The 18,256-nt window shown below is 36.6% G+C and overlaps 1 protein-coding gene across 1 annotated transcript in view; it reads left to right on the top strand.

Annotated features, from left to right (window-relative positions):
• itpr1b (inositol 1,4,5-trisphosphate receptor, type 1b) overlaps positions 1-18,256 on the top strand; it is a 269,709-nt gene that overhangs the window by 242,739 nt on the left and 8,714 nt on the right. The window lies entirely within an intron of this gene.

Genomic DNA, 18,256 nt, shown 5'->3' with positions numbered 1-18,256 from the left:
TTTCAGCAGATTCCTCACAGTAAATCCCTGAAACGACCCCAAACCTTCTGCTTTGACTTATGTAATCACCACTTTGTGACCTTCGTTCTTTCCAGAGCGCTGGAGCTTCTGTTTGCCTTCAGACTGGAGTCTTAAGATGGACCGAAAGTGACTCGGAATGTGTTAATCTTTGAGAAAAGCTGTGACTGCACATGCACACACGCACGAACGCACACAGACATACACACACACACACACAGCTTCGGTTGGATGACCAGAGGAGCAGGAGTTCCCCTCATGATCGCTATATGTGTGTACGCCTTTGTGTGCATGCATTTTCTCATTGCACTGTGGTCTTTCTGCTCAGAAACACACACTTTTAATAACTATGGCGAATTGCTGAATGAATACCAGCTTAATAGGGTTATTAGGAGAAAAACATGCCTTTGAAAATGAGGCCACTTATGCTGTTCATTTAAACATCCTGTTTCATCTTTATTGCCTTTTTATAGGTCATCATATGCTTTGCTTAATGCAGTGGCGTGGAACTTTAATAGCATTTGATTTGACTTTTGAGTAATTTTAGGGAAAGCAAAGCGCTCAGGAAAGCCCCTTCTTGACAAGTGGTTGCTCTCTTGACGCAGATGGCGCGGCCGAGGGTTTTCTGACACACATTCTGATCTGGGTGGTGTCTGGTGGCCCACATCTTGACCCGTGTTGCATGTTGAGGGTATGCACACGTGGTCTAGTCAGAAATCACCTGACTTGGGATTAGGTGCCCTGAAAGGTCACCTGAAAAAATGAGAAGCTTTTGACCTGGCAGTGAAGGGTGAAGTCATTTGTAATGCATCAGTAGCTGACACAAGGTGACAAGGAGTCACTAGCAGAGCATGCTGGGTTGAAATCTTTGGCTGAGGAGTTAAAAAAAAATACTAAACACTTTTTAAAACTTTATTTTGTTGGTACCCTGTATACATTTGCGAACATCAGGGGTGTAGTGATACACTGAAGTCATGGTTTGGTACATACCTTGTTTTTGAGCTCAAGGTTCAGTATGGGTACGGTACAACAGGAATAAATAACAAATCTCCAATGCTTGCTTTTTCTGTTGATTTTAAATAAGCATTTATAAGCCCCTTTCACACATATAGGTCAACACATACAGGCAATTTTCCGGAAAGGGATCACGTGTGAACAGACTCTTTTTGAAAACACCAGTAAATTAGTTCCGGCAATTTTCTGGAAAGAGAAGGTGTAACATTACCGGTAATGCTTTAATTTGTAGGTCTCCTGGTTAGATGTTTGCCTGACAAATACACTAAATTACACTATTTCGTCAATTGGAATTATATGGCTCTATCTGCATTCTGAATGATTTTGAGATGTTGAGCTTCAAAGTTTTTGCATTCCATATAGCAAACAGTAGGTGTGTAACATTTGTTTTTTTAAATAAAAAGTCTTAAAATGTAATCAACTTATATAAAAAAGCATTCCATAATGTAAAAAAGTAGTCGTTTAATAAGAATATGTCAATAACTCAATTTTGACAAAAATGTCAGGTAGAACCTTATAATTCTAAGGTGACGATTTGACATTTTAGCCTTTGCTGCCAGAAAAAATACACTGATAAACTGGATCGGTGACAACCCCATCCTTGAAAGTGTGGCACAATATTAAAAGGGAAGTGATTTCATTAGAATTCCTTAGCTGTGTTATTCATATGTCCACTGAGGCTTTTCATCAAGTCTTGACTCATTACTTGGATTTTAATGATGTTTCTTCAAGCTGTATTTTGAGTTATAGTATATCATAACTGAATTTATGTACTTTATTTTACTATTATTTTATCTTTATATATTTAGTTTATTTACTTATTAATATTGCTATTATTTATTTATTACAATTATTTTATTTATGAATATATCGCATATAGCATTGTGTTGTTAAAATGGGCATTGTCTGTTGGTTTTGTTTCAATTTGTTTTGCTATTAATAGTTAAAATGTTAATAAAAAAAATAGGAATGCTGCTCTGTGTGACTGAAGAAGGAAAATTGCCAGAAAGAGAGGGCTCATTTTTAGACTGCGCTGTTTAGAAAAATAAAAGCCTTTAAGTATTTTTCCAGACACATTTAGCTGCTAGATGTTAGTCAGATAACATTTCTACATTCCTTCTTAATGTCAACTGTGTAAAAAATTATTGATGAAATGCTTATGATAAACCGCTGGTTTTTTATTGTTGCTTGACGCATGTGCACGTGAAGAAGTACTCCGTTGAGCGTCAGCACGCACGCATATTATGAACATCTCGACATGCGAAAGTGTTCCTCCATATGTTTATATCAAAGTTGTTCACAATACTTATTCATCTATAGAATTTGTAATGTAGTCAAATGTGTAAACATTTAGTTGCGGTTTGCGCTTCTGCCTTTGGACGTCTCTGAGACAAAGCAGCTGAAACCATTAACAAAAGCCCGGCCCTTTCTATGTTTACAAATACTGTACAAGCACAGCCATTAAGAGGTCATTTCTGGTTAATGATGGCAGAATGTATTGGTATTTTGGAATGGATTTGTGAATGGTCTTTTCCGGAAAAATTCCGGAACGTCCTTGTGAGTGTGAACAGTGCTTTTTCAAATTTAGCGGTAAAGTCGTTCCAGAAATTTTTCGCATGTTTACCAGTATCACAGTGTGAAAAGGGCTATAAGCATGTTTACCCATGGGGACTTCAGTTTTGGTCTCCACTGTGACACAAGTGTCCATGAGTCCGCTGCGTATTAAACTTTTAAAGGTTGAGCCCAACCCTCTCCTAACAACAGAAAAACAGTAATTGTGCATAAATTCTGTAACTTCTAAACTGAAATCTGTTTCATGAAAATGCTAGCACTGACTGGAGGTCCGTAACAGTGAGTGCAGCGGACAACAACTGTTCAATCTTGTGCGTTTGTGCAGAGAAAATGACTCGTTTGCTTTTCTATGTAAGTGTCGTTGACAGACCTGCATGATCATTTGAGTCTTCTTCAACACCTCACATATGTGTGGCGTTCATTACTGTCAGTTACATAGCAGTGGATCAATCAGAAAAACTGATATTTGGTGGGGGTGGGGCAAGAGTTGCTCACAAGCTTCTGCGTATCAAGTTGACATGACAACACCAACATGGTGGAACTATTTCTGACCACTGCATCTCATGGTTTCAGATGCAAAGATGCGTTCTTTGTGAATGGCTGCCATTTTTTTGCACTGCTTTGGTCTTTTTCCTATCTAACTCCAGTGTGATGCACATCTGGACTGACTGTATTAATTGTAAGATCATGTGAACCGAACTGTTAAGTTAACCCTGTACTGTTATGATTTATGACAAACACAGATACACTCCTAGCAAACATCTGATTGAATTGCAATAGAGTTTGGTGGGGTTTATATGGCAGGGTTTCTGCAGGTATTACCAAGTCAAATTTAAGACTTTTTAAGACTTTTGAAAGACCATTATTAATAAAATTGCACACTTATCCCATATAATCAAACACCAAGCATTTTTTTCTAACAGCCAGTGGCATTGATTTTTAATGGTCCCCTTATAAAAATTTATATTGTTATTTCTTAGCCACATATTTTAAATATTCTGTCAAAACAAGCAAACTCTGGTTGCATATATGGTTGCTTTAAAAAAATGAGTTAATGTAACTTTTGTTTAAGGTTTTATTGAGGTGTATTGTTGATGATTGGATACGTGTTGGCCTGGTCGGAAAATGAAGACCTGCAAATCAATATTTCTGTGAATTTAGGACTTTGTTAGGCCTTAAATTTAGTTTTTGAAATTTAGAGCATTTTAAGACTTTTTAAGACCTAGCGGATACCCAGATATGGGCAATTGTGAATGCAGCTATCCCACTAAATCAGACCAAACAAGTGCACCTAGACCTGCTTGAAGTAGTTGTATCATTACTCTCTCCAATGAGCACAGGAGTGGTTAGTTTGTGGCGAGAACATTAGCTGAACTCCAACTGACCTAACTGCAAAATATACCACACATTTTTGGACTAAACCAGCTGCTGTAGTCAGCTGCCCTGTGCATGAGGTCAAGTATTTGTTTGGTGTGCTTTAGCAACAGCTCCATGGCAGCCCGCAGACAAATTTCGTGCAATGCGCCTTTACCATTTGCCATGCATTGAAGGAATAGTTCACCCAAATATAAAAATTTCTCCATAATTTGCCCAGCGTCAAGTCATCGATAGTTGATATGACCTTATTTCTGTCAGATGAACACTGTCGGAGTAGTTTTACATTTTATTTTGTCTTTTCCATGCTGAGGCTTTTAGTTTGAAGTGCATACATCCGTCATAAAACTGCATTTGTTGCAGAAGCTCCAGGAATAGATGCTTGCTTACCGGTTTGTTTAACAGTAAAAAAACGTTGATGAACAAGAATACTAGTTGGCTTGGCTTTACTGTATAACTTTATACAGTATATTGCTCTTTTCCTTCGCCTTTGTCTCTAACTTATCAGGAGTCATCACAGCAAAATAAACCACCACCTATTCCAGCATATGATTTACGCAGCGAATGCTTTTCCAGCCGCAACTCCATAATGGAAAACACCCATACACTCTCATATTCACACACACACATTCACTACCGCCAATTTAGTTTACCCAATTCACCAATAGCGCATGTCTTTGGACTGTGGGGGAAACCGGAGCATCCAGAGGGATCCAATGCTAACAAGGGGAGAACATGCAAACTCCACACAGAAATTACAACTGACCCAGCTGGGACTTGAACCAGCGACTTTGCTGTGAGGCGACAGTACTAACCACTGAGCCACCTTGCCGCCCATGATTGGAGTTTACATTTTAAAAAGTAGAAATAGTTTTGATACAAAAACACATTGATTCACTCCTCTCTTTGTTTACATTTGGAAACGCGCGTTACTTCTGACCAGTTTAGGGCATACGTTCATTCACATGTCTGGCCAATGAGTGATGTGGATGTTGTGCCATGAAGTTTGTTTCAACTTCTTCAGACCAGAGCGATCAGTGTGGTGTGAAAAGAAACCAAAACCGCAGAAAAAAATGTTACAATGTTTCATTTGTTGTCCTTGGTCCATACAAAAGGAACCAAACCACAGGTATGATGAAAGCACCCTATAAGTAGCTTTGCAAGTACATGCAAGTCCCACATGAAAGCTGTTTACTATAGCTATAGCAAGATACAATCATGAATGAACATTAGAAGGTATGTTGAAAGAAGTCGTGCAGCTTACTCAAATGTCATTCTCATGTAATCGCTAAATCTGTGTTTTAACTGCTTGTAAACTATACGTCACATTACATTAAGTATAGCTCGAAGTTCTTCAGTAGTTAGCTAGAATTAAATCTAGTGGGGATTTAGCTGAATTGTTCTGCTAGTTCTGTGCCATATTCCATTTAGAGAAACCTGGTCAACCTTACTAATACTGTACAACAAAACCGGTTGATCAATTAAATTGTGATCTTTTATTTAGTAAAGATGAGGAAAGAGAATGATCTGGAGAATGGAATCAGGAAATAATGCAAGCCTCGAATGAAACCTGGAAACATGTTGGCCTTATTGAACTTCCGGGTTCCATTGTGCTCAATTCATTGTTTTCTTTTTTCTTTTCTTTTTTTTTTTTTTGATTTGTGGTTAACACAAGCTCAAGATACTTTCACATGGCCTAGTTCATGCCAATATTAAAATATGCTACTAATACATTCAATCTCAGGCCATCTTAGATTACTTTTAGCTAAATAGACTCATTGTTTCTCTTCATAAGACCTCAGGGTATTCATTTTGTTTTGCCTGCATATGTTTTTTTGACTCTCTAAGTTCTGGTAGCCACTGACTTGCATTTTATGAATTTTTAAGGACCACATTTCCAGCTAAAAATCTTCTTTAATGTCCTACTAAAGGAAAAAGACACCTGTACTCTGTAATGTAATAGGGTATATGCAGAGCTAATGTTTCTTCCCATACTGATACACGTCCGATGAACGGTTAATGTGACTTTTTCGAAGTTATACGGTTTCTTTTACAGCATCGATGCTGTAATGTAATTAAAATACAATCAGTTAAATAGACTTCAGCGTTCATTTAGTTGTTGAAGCGTAAAAGAGAGATAAATAAGCCATTCACACGCACGCACCTGTCAGGATCAGCAGACGAGCACAGTAATGCTATTGGAAATACTGGAGTAAAATAATATGAAATATTTTAAAGACATGGCCTGGAAAAATGTAATTTAATGCTGTGTTTCTAGTACATTCTGAGACCCACTTTATAACGTATATCATTTAGGCAGTGATCGTTGATTTTTAAAGAAAACAGACGTTAACCGCTCTGATTTTGTAGTGGCATTCAGTTCATCAGGAGCATCTGACCCAGGTTACTGTCAAATTAAAGGTCCTTCTGTGTCCTTCTGCATATACCCAATGTGCATTTATATAGTGCATTTACTGTATAGTGTATGACCATATACCAAAAACACTTAACAATCATGAAGGGGGTCTCTCCACACCACCATCAGTGTGCAGCATCCACTTGGACAGACAGGACAACGGCGCCAGTGGACTCACCACACACCAGCTATTGATTTGGAGAAACCTGGTATGATTAGGCGGCCATGATGGTTAAGGGCCTATGAAGGAAATTTGACCAGGACACCGGGATTACAGCCCTACTTTTTACAAGAAGTACCATATGATTTTTAATGTCCACAGAGAGTCAGGACCTGGGTTTAATGTCTCATCCACAAGACGGCGCTCACTGACACAGTATAGTGTCCCCTTCACTATACTGGGGCATTAGGACTCACACAGTACCCCCTGCTGGCTTCACTAACACCACTTACATCAGCAACCTAGTTTTCCCATGTGGTCTCCCATCCAGGTACTGACCAGGCTCAGCCCTGCTTAGGTTCAGTTAGTAACCGCTCTGCTGGGCTGCACATAAACTAACAGCAAATTTCAATGAAGTTGTTGAACTCTATATCTCTCTATCTATATACACTGTAAAAAAAATCATGCTGCCTAATTTTTTTAGTTGAATCAAATGAACTTTTCTAGTCATCTCAAATCAACATCAGTCAAATGTTAAACTTCGTATAACTAAAAATATTTAGTTGAAACCTGATTAACTGATTAAAATGAGTTGAAGTAACATAAAAACATTTGTTGTTATGACCTTTCGTTATATACTTTTTACAGTGTACTTTAACCGTGACACTTAATTGAATTTGACGTAATTCGTTTTTAGCCTGATTAAGACTAGGCTAAAATGCATACAAGTTTTTGTTTTGAAAAATAGTAATCTTCCATTGGCCTAAGTTTAATTTCGCTCATCTTTACTGAAGTTATCCTGTTGTTTTTCTTTCCCCTGTACTATGACAGTGATGCTAACTTCTAATTGATCTACAGAATTAACTCATGCACCCAGCCATCTGTTGCCTCACAGTTCTGAAATTACTGTTCAAAAACACTGATATCCACCAAGGCCATTGTCCTTAGTCAAATAATATGAAGCTCAATCAGAAAAGAGCTTGTCTGTTTGATCGTCTGCTTTCATTCAGGTAGTTGAGGTTAGACTCTGCTGCGTCTGCAGGTAGAACCCCAACATGAACTTGCTCTTTTCCCCTCAGCTTTTTTTCCCTGTAAACATTATTCACAGTCTGCTGGTGACGTTAGTTGTAATTGTGGATCTTTGAAACTCTCTGGTCTCGTACAAGACCTGATGCTGCTGCTGCTGCTGCTGCTTCAGACCACAGAGCATCCTCTCTAAGTGTGTGGGCTCTTGCGGTATTAGTAATGAAATTCACACTTCCCTCGTTTCCATTGAAGCAGCAAATACAGTTGAAATTGATGTGGCTTGCGCATTTGCGTATTTACTGGCAATGCTGTCAAGTGTAAACAAAGCTTAGGAAATGGAGGTTTTTGAGGGGGCACTTCGGACGCACGAACATACACAACACACCCAAACAAACACGCAACCAAAAAAAAGAGATAGTGTCTGTTCTTCTGACACTTTTACACTGTACCAGATAAAGCAGACGAGGGCTATTGAATATCTCTTATTGAAGGCATACACACAAAAAATGACTACTTATTTAAAGGTGCTGTATGTAAGTTTTTGACCCCTTTAAAGCATAAAAATACCAATATATATTTGCAGATATTTAAGAAACATGTCAAGTGAACGTTCTTGTTTATCTGAAAAGCAAAGCTGAAGACAGACATTTTGCTTTGAAAATGTGTCTATGTGTCTATGTTTCAGTGCCTTTAACCAACCCAATGCCAGTTTAGCCAATTATGGCCCGTTTCCACTGAGTGGTACAGTACGGTACGGTTCAGTTCGGTATGCTTATATGGCCGTTTCCACTGTCAAAAAGCGAACCGCACCGTACCACTTTGTCGGCACCCTTTCGAAAGGGTATCAAAAGGTGGAGCTACATGCGCAGCTGAACACTGATTGGTTACAGAGATACGTCACAATCTCGTGGAGCTAGCTAGAATGAAAACAAAGGATCCGCCATGTTTTTTAAATACACAGCCGAGACATTACATGGAAATGCTATATGCATATAATAACGAGCCATGGATGACCCGAGCTCAAACAAACCTTGTCGTTGTCTTGATGAACAGCCACAAAGCCAAGAAGAACAAAATCTGCCGTGTCCTGTTGTTGTTTTACGAGGCCGTCTAAAAGTGCGAGCGGTTTTCGCTTTCTCCAGGGAGCTCACGATCGCATCTATATTGAACGAACTTCTTGAGCTGATGATAATAACGTGTGTGTGATTATTGAAGTGTCTTTGACGTCCTTTCAGAAAAGAAAAGGACAAACGCGAGAGTGAAGCACGGAAAAAAAAATAGAGAAGCCCAACAAAACAAGGGAGCAAATTGTTTCAGCAACCTGAATCATGAACAAACTGCCACGTTTATCATCGAATCAAATAAAGATTAAATGTCTGCTGTGTGTAGTTTATCTGTAATTGATAACATATCAGAGACTGTAAGGGTCTGTATGTGTTCATATATGTTGCATTTATTTATTTATTTTATATAATTACAGACGTTACAGCAGGCTATTTCGCACTGTCATTAATCGGCAGTTATAATGAAATCATGTTCAAAGTAAAGTTAATAATAAACATTTATAATTAAGTATTTATTTGTTTAAAGCATCTGTTTTATTAGAAGTGCTTCTCATATGATTTGTGAACGACCCTTACAGCTTTACTGTAGCCATTTATTTGAGCGAGAATAACATCCACTGAAACTCTCTGTCGTACAGCACCCCCACCAAAAGGGTACCCTTGGTAGTGGAAACGCCTGATAAAGGTGACCAGTACCAACCCGTACTGTACTGTACCACACAGTGGAAATGAGCCTTTTGGAAAACAGCATGTTTCATTCATTCAGTGTGTTCGCAATTGAAATGTGACCTCCAGGGAACAGTAACAACCTCCAAAATGAGACGCAGATTCAGAGTTCCACATGAGGTTATTAATTAGCAAATAATATAAATGTTACGAACGTAAACATTAGGTGAGCAGGTTACATTGTAACCCTGTGTCCTAACAACACGCTACCTGACAATATACACAGTGATAAGCAATTTGGCTGTTTACACCAGAAAAAAAAACACGACAGAAATTTAACAGCTACTCAGAAGCACAGGACAGTGCACTTACTGCACTCCAGTTCAACATTATTAAACATTATTAAACTTGCATGCCAAATCACTGATATTTGTTGACTTGCACTTGCAGCTCTGAAGTTCAATTTCAAAAGGTTTATTTTATTTTCAAGATCTGAGGTGAACTATCTGCTGCTGCTTTCAGTGGTATGGCAATAAATGTCATGTAAAATGGCATTCAGACTCACATTATTAGCCTTTAACACTGAATAAAGCACATGAGGTGTACCTAAGGTGATCATTGTCAGTTTTCTGTTGTTCCACTGTGAGAAATAGAAGCCGCTTCTTAAATATACATTTCAGGTTTTTGATTAAGACAAAAAAAAACTCCTTTTAATATGGAAAACATTCCTTCTATCGCGTGCCGTTGCTTTTATTTAGAACACAGCTTAAATCAGCCTTAAGGCTCGATAGTCAGGCTTTCTCCTGTTGGTGTCATCAATCTGGCAACCTGCGCATGCGTGTGTTTTGAATCAGGTGTGCAATACCTAGTTTAACCACTGGGTGTCAAACTTACATACTGCACCTTTAAAATGAGTTGAAACAACATGATTCTTAAGTTGTTGTTTTTTTGTTGGGATAACTTAACTCTTTTATGTTCAATCCACATAAATTTGTAAATTTGGACAACTTGAAGGAATTGTGTGGAGCTCAGCATGTTTTTTTATTGTGTGGTTAACTTAAAAAAAAAATTGTCATTCCAAACTGTTTTTTTTTTTTTTTTTTTTTTTTTTTTTTTTGAGTGGAACAAGACAGATTTCCTTGTGATTAGAATAGTTTCATTTTTGAATGAACTGTCCATTTAGACTTTTTGATGTACATGTATAGAAATAGTTGTAGTTCTCATTTCTGTGGAAGCGAGACAGGAGGAAGTGAGTATTTGAGCGTAGGTCGTGATGCAGACGTGTCACGATATCCTCTTGATTTAGAGCCAGTATCAGAAAGGTGTTTTATTTCATTTTTAAATGTGCTGGTGAAATGGTATATGATAGTTTTACTTGACTTTTTCTGGAGTTATTAGGCATGGGTTTACTTCTGTTGATATTTGTTTTGGTCAGAATAACAATTGTTTTCTATTGTTGAGATTGACTTTTTAAATAAAAACACTGCTACAAATTACAGTTGCATTTTAAATCTGTTAGAAATTAGTTTTTAGTTTATAAAATAAAACAAAACATCATTTTGCTATAATTAGTAAAACAAAGCTGTATGTTTAGATACTACTTTTACCTATTTAAATACTGGAAAAAATGATTCATTAGATTTACAATTTTTTTTAACTAAGTGGTTGCAAACAATTTATATGGGCTGATTTTAAACAAACAAATTAAGTTGAACATTACTACATTGATTTAGTTTGTTTAAAATTCAGCCCATATAAATTGTTTGCAACCACTTAGATAAAAAATAGATTAAATCCAATAAATCATTTTTGTGTGCATAAACTTTAGTACTGTATATTTTACTAGCAGTTTTGTAATGTGAACACATAACTATTTATTTAAACAACTTTATCTTTTTACATTGATTAATATTCTAACACCATATGGATATCATTGCAGTATATTTTAAAACTGTGTTTTCCTCCAAATGCGAACTTGAAATAATCAGTATTGGTAAACTGTGAGTTAGTGCGTTAGTAAGATTTGGATTTGAGTTCGTGATGCAGAGCTCATAGTTTGACGGACTTGAGTGGAGCTGAAACAGATCTGACTAGAGATAACAGTCAGTGTGTGTGTGTGATGACGAAAGTGGCTGACAGCTGGGCAGAAGTAAACACAAACCTCAACATCTGTGGCAGGCGGAAGTGACTGCACACGCACTCCTCTCTTCTTCTCAGAATGACTGAGAGCATTACCTGTGATTTTCCCCTGCGTCTGTGTGTGTCTGAGATTTCAGAGACAAGGGGACTTCTGTGCACCTGCAGCCTGGACGCAGGTCCCTCTTTCTGTCACACACATAGAATGGGTAAAATTAAATATGCACAAAAGTTTTTTCTGTTTTTTTTCCCCCACAAAATTTAGATTTAACTTTATACAGATGCATAAAGGAAAGAGTTTATTTTTAGATGCTCAAACTAGTCATTGTTTCCTATGAAGGCCTAGTACTGCTGTAAAGCAACAATATATGCAGTTGTGCCTTTATTTCTTAATTAATTTCACACAATTGTAATTTCATGTTTGATTTGATTCATTCATTCATTTTTTTTTGGTTTAGTCCCTTTATTTATCATTGGTCACCACAGCGAAATGAACCGCCAACTTATTCAGCAAATGTTTTACGCAGCGGATGCCCTTCCAGCTGCAACCCAGCACTGGGAAACATCCATACACACTCATTCTCACACATACACTATGGACAATTTGGCTTACCCAATTCATCTATACCACATGTTTTTGGGCTTGTGGGGGAAACTGGAGCACCCTGAGGAAACCCACACGAACACAGGGAGAACATGCAAACTCCACGCAGAAATGCCAACTGACCCAGACGGGACTCAAACCAGCGACCTTCTTGCTGTGAGGCGATTGTGTTACCCACTGTGCCACCGTGACTCCTAGTTGAACATAATTGAGACTTTTTTTGTGTGTGTGGCCTAATATGTGATTTTTGGTCTAGTCAGTGATGTTAATAGGAGGCGGGACTATCTATTTAATGACCAATGGCAAAGAAGGAACTGCTAGAGATACCTTTTCAAAAATTGTTCAGCAGGATAGCGCTCCTTCTCTTACTTTAGTCTCCGCATCAAAGTTCCTGAAAGCTTAGAAGATCAAGTTACTCCAGGATTGGCCAGTCCAGTCACCTGACATGAAAATTATTGAGCATGTCTGGGGTAAGATGGAGGCATTGAAGATGAATCCAAAGACTCTTGATGAACTCTGGGAGTCCTGCAAGAGCGCTTTCTTTGCCATTCCAGATGACTTTATTAAGTTATTTGAGTCATTGCAGAGATGTATGGATACAGTACTCCAAGCTCATGGGAGTCATACACAATATTCATTCCTTTTCCACTGCACCATGACTTTATATTCAATTCAATTCATCTTTATTTCTATAGCGCTTTTCAAGGCAGCTTCACATAGAAGATTATAGTGAATTTATATGTTATATATATTCTATACTGTACATTATTTCTGTTAAGTGACAAGACTTTTATCTAAGCAAAGTCAGGCCTTACTGTCCTAATTAAATAATTACAAATTAAGGCATAATCATATTTTATTTAGGTAAAATTAGCATAATCTAGAGGCCTTTGCCTTTCATATAAGCCACTTCTGATACCAAATGATCAACTAGAAGTCAAGTTTTTATTTGTTGTTCCTAAAACTTGGAAAGAAAATGTTGCTGTGAGGCAACAGTGCTAACCACTGAGCCACCGTGCCTCCCCAATTTCTAAATTGTGTCTTCCAAATAGGTATGCAAGGAAATTTGTGACTTGACCAAACTTTTAGTGGCTGGACTATCAGCTTAACTGATCAATGACAGACAGGAAGTCAGTCAAAATAGTCTTACTGTAGCTAGATGCACTTATTGCTTTAGCTGCGCGCTAGAAAAATGTCAGGTATTCCAAGCAGTCTTTCTAGGAACACGAGCACAGAGAAACTGCATGCATAGTACTCAGAAAAAACAAACAATGCAAACTTGTTTAAATAGTTTTAGATGTCATTAAACATGTCACTCATAAATGACAAATGAGCTTCCTTAAAGCTAAGAAGACATGTTCTAATCTGCACTCGTCTGACTGCAAACCCTGATGTGTCTGTGTTTGTGTCTTCGTGTGCAAGTAGTCCGGCTTTGAGGAGAAAAGGAAGTGCATGTCCAAGAGTCAAGTGTCCTTTGGCCAATTTTCCAGCTTTCTTTAGCATGACTATCACTTTCCCCCTTCTGCTAGATCCTTCTCATCCTTTTTAGGATCTGCGTCTGACCGTTCCCTCCAGCCAGAAGTCAGATGTTCTGCAATCTCTTTTGGCTGGAGCTGGTGGACTTGTCGTAAAACTATAAAACATGTTGAGATACTGTGGAAAAAGGACATGGCTTGTTTTATTAAGATCTTGTACTATTCAGTCTATTAAAAGCACTGAAAAGTCAAAAATAGAGTAACATTTTTATTGCCTGCGCAAAACTCTCAGTATACTCAATGTTTAAACAGTACGTGGGAGGTTGCCAGGGCGTTATCAGTTGTAATTCTTAATGTATTCCAATTCATGTGCATCAGAATGTAGTCAGGTTGTTGCTATGCTGTTGACAAGTAATTCTAAATAGTTCTTAGTTGTTATACTGTTATTATGGGCAGGGGCGCCGCTGGCCAGCAGTGGTATAAAGTAACAAGTAACAAATACTCATACTACTGTAATTGACTAGTTTCTCTCAGAAATTTACTAAGTAGTTTTAAAACGTGTACTTTTACATTTATAGTGCAGTATCAGTACTTTTACTCCACTACTTTCTTTCAACCTGCAGTCCCTACTTTATTTTTTCCTCTCTATGGGGATTAGAAAAATCAGTCCTGCGATTCCTGTCCAATCAAATAAATCGCATCATAATGAACTACCTCAAGACATGGGCGATTTTTAATTGCAGCAAACTGTTTGGAAGCATTAAATGTGTCCAAGAAGATGTTCAAAATCTTTACACACATCGACCCAGAGACTGTTTAGATGAATGTCACTGATGAGAAGTGAGAAGATGATGGATGTTAACTGTATGATGAACAAAATAAACTTAAACACCCAGCAGGCACAAGATGTCAACATGACGTCAGATTGATGTTGTACCTCAATGTCGTGGGGATGTTGCATTTTGTTTGAAGTCAACTTCAGGCCAACATCAATGTCCAATGTCCAACCTAAAATCAACCAAATATCAACGTCTAATGATGTTCAGCTTGACGTTGTGTGGACGTTACCACTATGATGTCTATCAGACATTGGATTTTGTTTGCCATACCTGGCGAATAAATGTCAATATTTGACGTCAATATGACGTTGGTTTAGGAAGTTAGCTCGACGTTGGATTTTTCTCACTTTTTAACACAACCTAAAATCAACCAAAAATCAACGTCCTTTGACGTTGTTATTGGACATCAAAATAACGTTGCCCTTAGATGCTAGCTAGACATTGATTTTTTGTTCACCTGACACCCTGACCTAAATCTAACCTAATATTAACATCTTATGATGTTGTGTGCCTGCTGGCCAATAACTAAATGCACTACAGAATCTTACGTTTACACACATCCACAAATGACATGTAAAAGCATCAGCTTTTCACAGTGTAATACTCACTACTCTTGTGTACTTTTAAAAGGTCTACTTTTTACTCATACTTTGAGTAATATTTAAAACAGATCATTTTACTCTACTTACACTACATTTTGGGGCGAGTAATGGTTCTTTTTCTTAATTATGATTTTTCAGTAGTCTTTCCACCCCTGCTGGCCAGTACAGGCCCTATAACAGGGCCCAATTGAGATTGAAATTGAGATTGGTGGGCCCCTAATAGAAACTCTGGGGGCCCCAAAACTGTGTGGGCCCTTAGAAACGTCCTAATTTTGTTGCTATGCCATTGCTAAATTATTCCAAATAGTTGTAGCTACACTGAAAAAAGTGTTGCATGTAAAACTGGTGCAAACAATTTATTTGTGTTGAATTTAATCAAACCAATTAAATTTCATAATGTTCAACTTAATTTGTTTGTTTAAATTCAGCCCAAATAAATTGTTTACAACCACTCAACATAAAAAAATTTAGGAAATCCAAGGAATCATCTTTGAATAATTTTCTTTCAGTGTGTGTGGGTTTTATGGTAGAACTGTATCTAGGGTGTTGCTATGTAGCTTTTAAGGTGCCCCAAATTGTTGTAAGTTGCTGGGCTGTTACTACAGTAGGTTGTCTGGGTGATATCTGCTGTGTTGCTATACAAGTGTTTTAGTGACTAAGTGGTGTCTACAGTGTTGAAAATCAATTCAAATATTCTATAACTACTAAACATTGTTTTCAGTAATTTACATAAAACTCAAATAAAAAATAAATAGATGAAAACTAAGAAATTTTGCATTGGCAAATTTAAAAATAGAAGCTGTTAAACTCAAAATAAGTTATGTATAACTTAACTTAAAATAAGCTCTTTTTCTTGCCCTTGTGAGGAGCCTGTTTTCTTCATCTGAGTTTATAAATAAATATACCCTTGTTTGATATCCAAAAAAGATTCAGACCTGTTTCATCTTGCGGTCAGACAGTGTTTTAGTGTTCTCCTTGATCAAATTAGTGTGTGTAATGTTGAAGATGTCATTGGCGAGGGTGGAAGATTCCCGCTTGTTAAGTAAAGTTATGCCCATCCATATTTGGAAGCTGTTATCTGAGGGTGAGGCTCGTGTGACTTTGATACTGCATTTCCTTTGCTGTAATCGTATTACACATGGGGAGTTTTGCCTGATGTAAGCTCACACTTTCTTCTGAACGGATGGATAGAGAGGGAAGGAGAGGTGGAGGAGGATATGACTTCAGCTCCACCACTGCTATTAGCCAATGTCTGCTTTCAGAAGCACTTAATGCTGTGTGGATGTTTAGTGTGTGTGTTGGAAACGAAAACACAGAGTAATTAAAGAAATCATTCAACAGACACTGTAATATGCTTCACATAGCTTCTAGTAGACTTGAATTTAATTTGAATTAATTAAAACAATTAATCAACAACATTTTTAAGCATCAAATCTGTAATGGAATTTGTATTTTTGTACAATAAAATCTCCTTTTTTCTGTGCAAAAAAATTAAATCATAAACTTTTACTATGATTTACAAAAGCCACTCACTAGAAAGTTAACATCCACAATATGGATTTGCTGTCACTTTTAATATTTATGTGTATTCTTTTTAAATGTATTTATTCTGACCTTTACTTTTAAATGTATATAACAATATATAAAAAATACAGGTCAGAATAATAAAAATAATGAATGCATTATTTTCATTTTTACACCAATATATCTAATACAATGAGTGTCGATGGAGAATTATTTACATTTACATTTAGTCATTTAGCAGACGCTTTTATCCAAAGCGCATTACAAATGAGGACAAGGAAGCAATTTACACAACTATAAGAGCAGCAGTGAACAAGTGCTATAGACAAGTTTCAGGTGTGTAAAGTCTAAGAAGCAAAGCATTAGAAAAAATTAAAAAAATGTTTTTTGTTTTTGAGAGAGAGTACAGTTAGTGGTATAGCCTGAGAGGCAGTTACAGATTAGGGAGGAAAGTGGAGACTAAATAGTTGAGTTTTTAGTCGTTTCTTGAAGACAGCAAGTGACTCTGCTGTTCTGATGTATTTCACCCATATTTTGATCCTTTAATTCCTCAGAACTTATTAGAGAAATTATATCAGGCCAATTTCTTGCTTTCACGAAATATAAAATCATATCAAATGTACTTATGTTCAATTTATTTAATGTTGACACTAAAATGGGACAGTTCAGCTTACATTGGATAAATATCAGTGTTGTTTTTTTTTTATTTATTATTTATTTTTTTTATCTTTCATATTTATGAACAGATTAGCTATTTAACTAACAAACAAAATGTCCAAATACTCAACATTAATACATTTAGAAAATACACTACTTGTTGGGCTTGCTAAGATTTGTTAATATTTCTGAAAGGTGTCTCTTATGTTCACAATGTGTGTGTTAATATGATCCAAAAAATGCAGAAATTAAGCAAAATATAAAACGATTTTTGTTTTATTGAAATACATATTCACTAACTTTTTATTTAATCATTACTCCAGTCCTGAGTGTCACATGATCCCTCAGAAATCATTCCAACATGATGATCAGTTGCTTTTTATCACTGTTGAAAATACACACTAAAAAAATGCTTTTCTTTCTTGGATTTGTTTGTCTTATTTCTAGTCCAAACATTTAAAAATTCTTAAATCAAGAAGCATTTTCTTCATTGTTTTAGTAAAGAATATGGCACGTTTAAGTGAGTTTTTTTTTAAAACAAGCAAAAGAATCTGCCAATGGGGTAAGCAAAATACTCCTATGTCAAAAGGAAAAACAATATTATTTTGCTTATCCCATTGACAGCATATTTAGCTTGTTTTAAAGATAAACTCACTTAATTTTCCATATTATTTTTTAAAACAAGACAATAGTTTTTTGTTTGTCTGGGAAATGCTTCTTGATTTACAAATTTTAAGATATTTTGGACTAGAAATGAGACAACAAATAGAAATAAGGAAAACTGTTTTTTTTTTTTCTTCTTTGTTTGTTTGCAGTGCACCTACAGTTTTTAATACATTTGTGGAAACCATGACTTTTGTTTAGGATCATTTGATGTTCATAAAGTTGAATAACAGCATCTATTTGATAAAGAACATTATAAAATGGTCAAATGAATCCCTCCACACTCAAAACAGTGGACTGTAAAAAACAATTAGTTGACTTTACTTTAAAAAGAGAGTAAACTTGTTGCCTTATAATTATTAAGTAAATAAATTATGCACATACAGTTGAAGTCAGAATTATTAGCCCCCCCTGTTTATTTTTTCCCTAATTTCTGTTTAACAGAG

The sequence above is a fragment of the Danio aesculapii genome, chromosome 11, assembly GCF_903798145.1.
Source record: "Danio aesculapii chromosome 11, fDanAes4.1, whole genome shotgun sequence".
Taxonomy (NCBI): domain Eukaryota; kingdom Metazoa; phylum Chordata; class Actinopteri; order Cypriniformes; family Danionidae; genus Danio; species Danio aesculapii.
The sequence above is the reverse complement of the archived record's forward strand: the minus strand, read 5'-3'. Positions and strand labels throughout refer to the sequence as shown.